Consider the following 12308-nt stretch of genomic DNA (forward strand, 5'->3'; position numbering starts at 1 on the left):
CTAGATTATGGGGTACTCGGGCGTCCGGGCTATGCAACATGGCCGGACTAATGGGTCGTGAAGATACAAGATAGAAGACTTTCCCCCGTGTCCAGATGGGACTCTCCTTTGTGTGGAAGGCAAGCTTGGCATGCAGATATGAATATTACTTTATCTGTAAACCGACTCTATACAACCCTAGCCCCCTCCCGTGTCTATATAAACCGGAGGGTTTAGTCCATAGAGGCAATCATAATCATACATGCTAGACAATTAGGGTTTAGCCATTACGATCTCGTGGTAGATCAACTCTTGTAACCCCTATACTCATCAAAGTCAATCAAGCAGGACGTAGGGTATTACCTCCATCAAGAGGGCTCGAACCTAGGTAAACATCGTGTCCCTTTATCTCTTGTTACCATCGATCCTTAGACGCACAGTCTGGGACCCCCTACCCGAGATCTGCCGGTTTTGACACCGACATTGGTGCTTTCATTGAGAGTTCCACTGTGCCGTCATCGAAAGGCTCGATGGCTCCATCAATCATCTACAACAATGTTGCCGCAGAGGATATTTTCCTCCCCGGCCAGATCTTTGTATTCGGTGGCTTCGCACTGCGGGCTAACTCGGTCGGCCATCTAGAGCAGATCGACAGCTACGCCCCTGGTCATCAGATCAGTTTTGGAAATCTGAACTATGTCGCTGATATCCGAGGAGACTTGACCTTCCAAGGGTCCACGGCCTCAACCACCGCTCCGGCCTTAGATCCGGAGCGCGGCATCAGGTCCGAAGACGGGAGTCTTGTGATAGCCTGGCATATTAGGGATGATAGACTACTCATATCAATAAGGAATTCCTTCTTTTCCGGGAGCCCATTCGGACAAAACTCCCAAGTTAAGCGTGCTCAGCTTGGAGTAGTTTCAGGATGGGTGACCGATCGGGAAGTTGCTCCCGAGTGCGCATGAGTGAGGACAAAGTGCGCAGAAAAGACTAGTATTGATCTGTGGGGCCAGTCTAGATCCCCCAGGAGTAACGACCACCGACCTGTGTGTCCGGGGCGTTACAAGTCTAGAGCCCGCTGGACTCTCTGCGGCCTTAGGGCTCAACACCAAGAGAATAGCATCTCCGGTAATCATTGCAAGGCCGGACTCTTCTCCGGATACTACTTCCGAACCCTGGAGGCCCGCGTCATGCGAGCTCAGCCCAGAAACTTCCGACCCTGTCCAAACCCCGCTCTTAAATGAGGCTTTGGACCTAATGCGATCCCTCGTCATCACAGAGGAACCGCTTCTGAATCATGCCCAACCCGGACTCGGGGCTGGAAATAGGGAATTTTACTTCCCACCCACCACCCACTTTATTTATAGCCACTGTCGAGGATGTACACGGCCTGGAATTGGAATCAGGTTTGACTCAGGAGTCAACGACCCAGAGATTTGGGCGTGGCCCTAGCTTCTCTCGGCTTCCAACTACAACCTTCTTGTGCTAGAGAAAAATAGCAAAGGTGTCCCGCTGCCGTTCTGCTGCTTCCAAGCTGCAGGTTGAGCTGGCCCAATTGCCTCTGCTGGTGTGCCACTAAGCTGGCCACACCTCCGAGCCGCCACCCGCGGCCTTTTTTCCACTTCAAGTCGCCGATGTCTTGCCCATGCTATGAGCAGCTGCAGTTGACGTGGTCACCGCTACCTGACCGAGCCTGGTCGAGCCGCCCGATGTTGCGGGCCGGATTCCTCCACTCCACTGCCACCTCTGCCGCGTGGTTGCAGCCCCGTCAAGTCGCCGCCATGGGCTCGTTGTGAGTCGCCAAGATGCTTCCGCCTTGAGCCGCCACTCCGTTCGGACTCGTCTCCGCCGTCGCCACTACTACCGTACCTGGAGTCGCCCCGCGACCCTGTCGTGGCCCACCTTACCTCGCGCTGCGTCGAACCGGCCTCACCACCTCTGTCTCCAACCGGGCCGCGCCTCCTCTTCGTCAGACCCGCTGTGGCCCTACGCCGCCTCAAGTTGCCGCGGCGGTTCACTTTCGTCTGCAAACCGGTTGCTCGCCTCCGCTCGCATGGCTGGTGTAGCTCCGTTGCAGCAATGGCCACGCCCGCGGCCTTGTGTTAAGCTGCCCGCCTCCAACTCTGCCGCTGTGGCCCCGGATTCACCTCGAGCTGCTGAGCCACTGTCTCACTTCTACCGCGCACGAGCCTGCCACGGTGACCTTTACCACCGCGGTTGGATTATAAGCCCGACTACTGTCGTGAATCGCCAAGGGCTTGGCCTCACCTGCGAGTCGCTGCTCCCGCCATCGGGGTCGAATCAATCCTAGACAGCCGCTGGGTTTCCTTGCCTGTGTTGTGAGTCGCCGCGGCCGCCTCTCGCCATGCTTTACTTCAGACCGCTTTGAGCCGCCTCCGCCTTAAACAGCTGTCAACTCCTCCTGCTCCGCGTTCCCGTGCTGAAAGCGACCATGGTCGCGCCTCTCCAACCATGCCGCAACGGAGCCGTGCCACCGCCTGCCTAAGCCACCTCGTTGGGCCGCCCGGCGCCTCGCGTCTCCGGTGCTGTCTCACCCTTCCGGTGAGCCGCAATGCTACTACACGGCCTTGAGCCGCCACTCCAAATCATGTTCATTGAGAGCCTCCCACACAGCCATTCGAATCGCCTACTCAGCTGCGGACTCACTTCCATCTCTGAGTTGACCCGTTCAAATCGCTTCTGGCCTTGAGCCACCGTTGCTTTTGGTCGCCGTTTGTCACGGCTGCCACCCACCAGCTGCCGCCTCAGCCTTGAGCCGGCTACCGTCCGAGTCACCGAACAACCGTTGTGGCCTCGTTTCCGAGTCGCCCTCACACGGCCCTCGCATTGAGTCGCCGGCCTCTGCCGCCGACTCGCCTTCAACAGACGCCGCTACCTTCAAGCCACCTGTCGCTGAGCTGCCGCCGGGTCGATCTCTTGCCTTGGAGCCTCTCCGGGTTAAATCGCTGCACCGACGCCGACGAGTTGCCAGCTATTTCTTCCACAAGCGCTTTAGCTATTGACGTGCTTCGCCAGCGCACCTCTGCGTTGCCTTGGGCCGACGTTGGACTCCATTTCAAACCGTGGCCCTACCGAGTCACCACTCCTGAGCCGGCCTACTGATCCTCCTCTGTTGCGCCGTAAGCCGCCGGTCTCGTCGAGCTACTTCCACTTCACCGTCAAGCCGCTCTCGTTGTGGGCGGTCTCGCCTTCGCCATGAGCCGGCCTGGGCCCTTCTGTCGCCCTCGCGGTACTTTGAGCTGCCACTGTGCGGGGTCACCTTTGCCACTATCATCGACCTGCAGGTGCCACCGCTGCTGCACTGACCCACCAAGCGCTTTAACTTGCTCCACTGACCCACCGGTTAGTGCAGTTGCTTGAGAAACAACAGGAAACTGAAGATGAACTGCTACAACACTGAAGGGCCAAAGGATATTTTTTGCCCAATGGAATCTGATAAATTAGAAACGGAAGGTTGTAAATGCCGATCACCTTCCTCTCTTTAAGCCGCCCACTTCCACCGCAACCATGAGAGAGTGGCTAAATCACAGTTGAAGTTACTGGAGGTGATCTATGGATGCTATATACGACTCATTTTTTGTCCAGACAAATCAGGTGAAAGCCGTCCAATCAATTTTTATTGATACATTTTTATTTCCTTCGAGAACAATTACTCTCGTTTGTGCAATTTCTTATGCAGAAAAATTCATCATTACAAAAGAGGCCATCAAAGCTATGGCCCTTGCCTACACCGGACGGATCAATGGACAGGGTCAATTATGACCCACTTGGATTCAACATATTCCAGCAATCCACTAGTCATATCATGATCAAGCATGGAGAGTCTCAAGCCAAACTCCTCAAGTAGTCTTTAGACTCGGGGGCTACGATGACATGACATAGCAAACATTGTGAGATTCAAGACCCCGGATCATTGGAGGGAAGATAACCTGATCTCGGAGGGTACCATCATATTGGTGAAAAATTAAAAGCCGTCAGAAAGTTCCCAGCTTGAAAAAAAAAGGAAAAGGAAGAAGGATTCCGGTTCAAAATCCGGTTCAAGGGAAATCTATCTCCCACAAAGCACTGAAGCTCTTAATATCCAGTTTAAAATCTGGTTCAAGGGAAACTTATCTACCACAAAGCTTTGAAGCTCTCAATATCCGGTTCACAATCCGGCTCAAGGAAAATCTGTCTCCCACAAAGCTCTGAAGCTCTCAAATCCGTTTAAAGTTCCGGTTCAAAAAGAATTAATATCTCGCAAGTTCAAGTTCTTAGACAAATTGTAGGGACCAAAGAGAGTTGGATGCACAGCACAGCTCAAACATAGGTCCCCGACGAGTACAATTCATAAGTATCTCACTTGGGGGCTTCCTGTTCAAACATAGGTGTATTCACCAAAGAGAACATAGCGTCACTACCCTCTTGACTGGCTTGGTACACCAGGTGTATTCACCAAAGTTTCCAGGTTATCTTGTTCAAACATAGGTGTATTCACCAAAGAGGACATGCCCTTTTCGGGTCATCCTACCTGTATACCGGCTGCTTCTTCATCAGGTAATCCTGATTGACCCGCCAAACTCTTAACAATCAATCTTTTGCGGTGTATTCACCAAAGATCCTGAGCTTGTTAAGGTTAAAACGCCGTCTGTCATGTGAGAGCACGGCTTACAGATAGTCAGGATGGATCCATGCTGCTAAAGTCGCCTTCATTGAAACTTGGTTAATCCTGCCTGTTTGCTTGATGCTACTCCGACCTCGTGTACTCTCGATAGTCATATCTAAACTTATCCAGGTTCAAACATCGATTGGGTCATGTGAGAGCCGGCTACAGAAAGCGAGGATACTCCAGTGGCTCAGGCTAGTTTCATTGAGGTATTCTGTCATCATACACATACATCATCATATATTGCATCATACATTGCATCATCATTACATCATCATAGCATGCATCATATATGCATAGATATACTGGTTGTAGGAACCGGTTTTCAAATCAGGTTATATTATTCAAATCTTTAATAGCCAAATGGCTGAATTTATTATGGTTATCCATAACCAGTATTATGATTAAGGTTTTCAAAGTCTCTTTAGCGCAATGGCTATTATTTATCAATGGATATGATTTATTCTACAATGCAAGGAATAGTCCCGAGTCGCTGCAGGTTTATGACCCGGCACTTGGGGGCTACATTATTCAAGTTGAGATTACATCAAATATGTAAGTCCCATGTCACTGCTAGCATGCACCATGGTACTTGGGGGCTAATGCAAAGTCATTTTTTCTTGCCTTCTTGAAGACCTGACTCATCACATCGTAATGAGCCGGCCCTAGGGGGCTACTAATTGCTCCTGTCAAAAATTCAAGTATATATAAAGTCCCAACTCAATATTATCTTACTGAGCCGGCCCTTGGGGGCTACACGTTGTTGTTCAAGTCTACATGATCATATTTACAAAGTCTCTGCTCATTACTACATAATGACCCCGCCCTTGGGGGCTACACTGGTTGAAGTTTTTATGAGCATAAGAAAATTTTAAGTCCCAGGTTGCTGCAAGCATGACAACCCGGCACTTGGGGGCATATGTGGAATACTCAGTTCTGACTAGTGATTAAGATGAACAACATGGACTTCTTCAAAGTGGTAATATTTATATTGAAGCAAGTCTTAAGTCATCACTTTGCTCTGTTCAAGACTTGGGGGCTACGGGTAATATGGATATGAGGGAGAGAAATCTTCAAAATTCTCAGTTTTGACCCGGCGTCGGCAACAATTATGACTCGGCATCATTTCTTTATAACCTGGCAATTTTGGTAATCATAAATTGGCAAGTTCTACATCTTCAAGCCGACTGAAAATCAAATTGATTATGAAGCTGGTCTATTGACCCAGACTTTCCAGAAGAAGGAAATGACAAGGACTTAAGAATGATCAGGTGCCGGCTTATAAGAATTTTTTAACCCGGAGCACAACCTGTCAAATTTGTTCTTGTGTTTATTTTGCAGGATCGGTTTAACATGGATAAATCCAAATTAAACTGGGGGCTAATGTCGGGGATATACCCCGCGGTATGACCCATCCGAAAGTATGACTCGGCCAGGCTTGGCGACTCACTGGTGACCCGCCCTGACTTGGCGACTCATTAAGTGACCCGCCCGCTGATCACCCGGACGAGCCTGACGACTCACTGGTAACCCGGCGGGCGAGTCAGACGGACGACAAGGCCCAAGGCCTAGAAGGCCAGCTCAAGTTATGGTGGGCCGGTTTAAGATGAAAGGCATACTCTCCTACAAGGAAGCAAGACCCGGACTTGCATCCGGCTTGTAATAGAAGATAGACTAGTCCTAATCCTACTAGGACTCCTCATGTAACCCGTCCATTCAACTTATATAAGGAGGGGCAGGGCACCTCGAGAGGGACAAGTTTTCACAAGTTAGGTTTAGACAGACAAGTCAATAGCTCTTGAAATAGAACATCCTTGTAATGATCATCATCATCAATATCAATGAAGCAGGATGTAGGCTTTTACCTCCACCGTGAGGGGCCGAATCTGGGTAAAAGCTCGCGTCTCTCGTCCCGCTCAACCCCTCTCAAGCTACCACATAGATGTGTTGGCCTTACGACTAAGTTCTTTCAACGAGGACATCTGCCGTGACAATTCCACGACAACTCTTAAACTCTAGCATATTCATGTTGCAAATTATGTAATGTGATGCTATGCTGCTTGTTGCACATGCTATCCTCTTTATGTACGATTTCTTATTTCGTTTTAAATCATGTGCTTTAAATATTATTATTGTCTTTCTATACTTGTTGCACATGCTTGTTGTTGTTGTGTGCATTTCCCCAGGCCATTTAAAAAAAAACAAAATAACTTGTGAGCCATGATTCCAAACTACAATCTGTTTTCATCGTTTCAATCCAGTTGCCAGGCCTAGTTGATGCGCGGGAGCTATATCTCCTCTACTACGAGATAGTACTTGATCTCACAGTAGGTGATCGGCAAATAGACTAGCCCAATATGGGTTATTCTGGCATGGTTTTAGAAGTTTCTATGACCAGTTTTAGAAGTTTCCATGCTGTTTTTTTTTATATTTTCTTGGTTTTTTGTTTTATGTGTTTCTTTATCGTTTTTCTTTGATTTTCTTTTTTTGTTATTTTTTCATTACATGTCTACTTATTCAACAAACGTTCGACATTTTTCGTATACATATGGAACATTTTTTTGATACATGGTGAATTATTTTCAAATGCATCATGAACATTTCTTCAAATACATGTTTTAAACATTCTTAATACACGTTTAACATTTTTTCAAATCCGCTTTGAATTTTTTTGAATGACAAGAATTTTTTTATACTACGTAAACATTCTTAATACACGTTTAACATTTTTCCAAATCCGCTTTGAATTTTTTTTGAATGACAAGCAATTTTTTATACTATTTAAACAATCTCATAAATTGTAATACATTTTTTCTAAATGTCATAATCATATTTTTTGCAATGTGTGAACCTTTTTAACTGCCAGATACATTATTTTGAATTTTTGGATAAACTTTTCTAAACCTTCGCGTTTACATTGCATAAAAATTATGTAAAATGTGAAGAACACTTTTTGAATGATATGAGACTTTTTTTAATCATGCACACATATGTTTTACAATGCATAAATATTTTTTTCAATATCTCAAAAAAAAATACACACATGAATATTTTTTAAATATCAAGATACTTTCATGGTATGGATATTTTAGATAAATTGCATGAATACAATTTTGACAGAGTGTTAGCATTTTTAATTACGTGAGGAACTTTTTATTATTTGAAATAAGTTAATATTTGAAGTATATGTGTTTAGAATATTTTTAAATATATGAAAAAACAGGAAACAAAGAAGAAAAGAAGTTTAAAAAATAGAAGAAAACTAGTTGACATGCCTACGTGTGCGTGGGTGATTATAAATTAGCCCATTTACGGACAGCTTTAGGCGACGGACGCTTTGTCTCGCGGGAGCGGCTATTTATATGATTATATCTAGCTGCGATACAGGGACTCCTATGCGCCGCTCGTAAGCAACTGGGCAGACCTGTAGCGCCATCACAGTGAAATATCCCAAAAATCAGTGCTCGAGGGATCGAACAAGCGACCTCCAGTTGCTTATGAGCGCGGCTAGCCAACGGGAAATATGAGCTTTGTTGGTTCAATATGGCCCGTGAAACCAAAGGTAATGTCATATCCGAACATTTCTTCATATTACAAACACGAGAATTATTTCAAAAGAAGTGATTATTTAAAATCGAATACTTTTCAAACTTGAGAACAAAAAGTAAAAAAAAAAACTCAAGCTTTTTTTGAACATATGAACATTTTTTGATAAAAGAAAACATTTTTCGAATATGCGGGAACATATTTTCAAACTCCGAGCAAAAATTGGAAACGCGAATAGTTTCTGAATCCATGAACATTTTTGAAACGAGAACATTTTTTCAAAAATTGGAACAAAATTTGAAATGTGAACGTTTTTAAATTTTTTGAACATTTTTTAAAAACATGATCATTTTGGTGAAATCACAAACATTATTTAAAACTGTGAATTGTTCTTAAAAACGAAGAGTAACATGAGAAAATAAGCAGGAAAAATGAAAATAGAAGTTGAAAAACAAAACCAGTAAGAAAACCAAAACAAGTAGTAAAGAAACAGAACAGGAAAAACTCGGTAAAACCGAGAAAATCTTGCAGAACGGTTCTAAACAAGGGAGCCAGTAGTTAACGAGCGCTCTCAGCCATTCGTCACGTGTCGCGCTCTGGATGCTCCCTCCGGATTTTTTTCCGCATGCGTTTTCAGCTATTTAAACGGTTTTTTCCAGGTTTTTTCAATATTTTAGTTTTCCACCGGTCTTCCTTAGCTTTTCGACAAAAAAAATCGAATTTTTGCGCCAAAAAATGTGTTTTTTCCCTTTCGCGAGAGTCACGGTTTTGCTTCCGCGAGAGACACGGGTGTGCTTTCACGAGAGTCACGGCCGTGCCTCTCGGAAAGGAAAAAAATGCGTTTTCTGTTTTTTTTCCTTTCGCGGGAGTCACGGTTTTGCTTCCGCGAGTGGTACGGTTGTGCGTTCGCGAGAGTCACGGCTGTGCCTCTCGGAAATGGAAAAAAAAATGTGTTTTTTGCTTTTTTTTCTTTTCGCGAAAGACACGGTTTTGTTTCCGCGAGAGGCACGGGTGTGATTTCGCGAGAGTCACGGCCGTGCCTCTCGGAAAGGAAAAAAAACACGTTTTCTGTTTTTATTTTCACGAGAGTTATGGTATTGCTTTCGGGAAAGGCACGGGTATGCTTTCGCTAGAGTCACGGCCGTGCCTCCTTGATAACGAAAAAACCGTGTTTTCTCTTTTTTTTTCCTTCCGCCAGATTCACTGTTTTGCTTCCGCGAGAGGCACAGTTGTGATTTCGTGCGAGGCACGAGCATGCCTCTTTTGAAAGCGAAAAAACCCGTGCTCCCGGTTCGGTTTTTTTGTCCGGTATTTTGGGCCGGTTTTTTCGTGAAAAAAGTTCGTCAAAACCTATAAACATGGGATCTAGTTTTAAAGATCTCGACATGAGGAATCCAATAATGAAAGCGGTTTGAGATTTGGGCATACGGTTTGAGAGATAAAATGTTTTAAATAAACGAATCTGTAAAAAAAATTCTCAGATTATGACAAGTGGCACACTGTGCGTCACTTGTCACAACTTGAAAAGCTGGAGTGATCTTTGCAATGAGTACTTCTCAACTAATGATTTCTAGCGTTCAGTGGGCCGGCCCACTCTGCTCGCACCTGCGCGATTTGCCAGCAATTTGAGGCAGCGTGTGTCATATAGGGAATCCGCGATACAGTGCCCAACAAGTTCACCTGCTGTACGCCGTCAATGGGCCTGCCTACAATGCACACAGTTTTTTTTCGTTTTTCTTCCTTTCATTTATATTTCTAAAATGCAAAAAAACTTTGTTTAAATTTTACAAATGTTCACATATTTTAAAAATGATAATGCAATGTTAGAAATAATATTTTCTAAATTTTATATCTGTTGAAACCATTATAAAATGTTTTTGAAAAATAAAAAAATGTTCTTCCTTTCAAAAAAAATGAGCGTGCTTTTTTTCGAAAAATGTGTATACAATGTATAAAACATGTTCACGTAATGGAAAATAATATCTTTATTACCAAACTACCATTCTAAAAATGCACGTAATTTTTTTAAAAAGAACCATGTATTTAAAAAATATGTACGTGAAATTTTTAGAATATGTTTATACAATGTAAAATAATTGTATAGCATGAAAAAAATGTTTTCTGACATTCAAAAAAATACACGTGACATTTTAATAGACCATTCTTACGTTTGAAAAAAAATTGTAGTGCCATTTTGTAAAAATGTATACAATGTAAAAACTGTTTTAGTGGTTTAACTGAAATGTTTTGTAACAACTAAAGTAATTTTTAACATTTATTTGAAAAATGTACTGCATGTATAAAAAAGTTGGAAACATATACTTGAAAATTGTTCAACGTGTATAAATAAATGTGTCCACTTGTATATGAAAAAAAAAGGAAAATAAAAAGTAAAGGAGAAGGAAAAAATCCAAAGATAACCAATGAAGAAAGGCCAAAAATAAGAAAACCGAAGGTAAACGAAGAAAACGGTGATGTAACGCAAAAAAAGATAAGCAAAGAGAAACAAAGAAACCTGGTGAAGAAACAGAGAAAATTGGTCAAAACCAAGGACAAACGTAAAGAAACACAGAGAAAAGAAGAAACAGAGAAAGATATAAAAACCGTAAAGGAAAACACAGGAAAAAGAAAGAAGAAAAACAATAAAACCGGACCTATCCAGCCGATGTATTGCATAAAAGAGAAAAATCCACCTACGACGACCGAAGGAGCAAACACAACTTTGTTTTTTGAGCATGTGAGGGTGAGAGGAGGTCAGCGGAGCTGATGTTGCAATCAGAGATGGAAACATTTACGTTGCAATCTTCTGTACATGGTTGGTGAAATCGTTATCGAAGACCATTGCAACGAGGTGTGAGGTTGGGGCTGGCTGGTGGAATTTTGCTAGGTTGCAGCATTGTCCAACCCGTGATGCCAAGGCCCTAGCCATGAGCACCAGGGATTTTTGTGTGTTGTCTTCGTCCTCCGAGTCGGAGCTCAGGGGTGTGGGTCTAGTGTAGCTCGACGCTTATGATCAATTTTTAGTCTCTTGGCCAACCTGATGCTGCAGGTGTTCGCAGATCGCCTGCTGGTACGTGGCTCCGGAGTTTCGGAGTCAAAACAGGCCTCTTAGGCCAGAGGTTGGTGGCAAGGATGCCACAAGGTTGATGAAGCTGTTGATGCGATCTGCTGGATCAGCGGGACGTACATACAGAGGTCATCGTGGTTGTTGATGAAGAAGGCAACAACATTGATGTAGATCGTGCGGACAAGACAGGCCCGTGGCTGATGTCGACCCAACCCGTCTCATGTGCAGTGAGGGTGTGGGAGCCAAATGTCAGGCTTTCCCCTGGTTGGAGACCTTCAGAGGCAAGAGAATATACGATCTGAGATCGGTCCCCAGCAGATGTAGCCCGTGCTTGGTGCGCCAACTAACGGTGCATAATTACGTCAGTACCTCGTAAGGGTACCCGGCCTGGTTGGATGTTGGAAACATGCCCTAGAGGCAATAATATTATATTAATTGTTTCCATATTTACAATTAAGAGCTTATATTCTATTCTATGACTGTTATGATTATAGAATATGTGATTTGGAGGAAAACACAGAAGCACGTGTAGAATGATAAACGGTAAAACATGATTCCTACTCTTGCCTCTAGGACTAGCTCAACTGTTGTATGTTGATCATGTTTTTGGAACTTCGGTTTTTTAAGGTGTAATAATAATGCCAAAACAACATTGAGATTATGATGTTAGAAGAACGTTCATATTGAATTGACCCAAACTTGTTTGTTATACTTTAAGATATTATCGTCACAAGTCTATTGATATAACACAGAGAGTTAACGTATTCTTTAGTTCCTTGGACCACGAGAGTATCATAGTCATTCCATACCATACGATGGACTTTGTGGTTAATGGTCTGTAAGTGCACATGGTTTAGTTGTAGCCTTTCCGAAGTAAGAGTATCGATCCCACAGGAAGCACATGAATCAGAGTTTTGCCGCTTGTAGAGAATTATGTATTTTTGTTCCTGAAGATAATTGTAGACTCAAAACACAGTGAGGGCGGATATAAATGGTTGTTGAGTAGTGTTGTAACTTGTAGCTAAATAACATAAAAGTAAATGAAGTGCA

This window comes from Triticum urartu, chromosome 5A (genome assembly GCF_056163025.1).
Source record: "Triticum urartu cultivar PI428250 chromosome 5A, HENAU_Tu73, whole genome shotgun sequence".
Taxonomy (NCBI): Eukaryota; Viridiplantae; Streptophyta; class Magnoliopsida; order Poales; family Poaceae; genus Triticum; species Triticum urartu.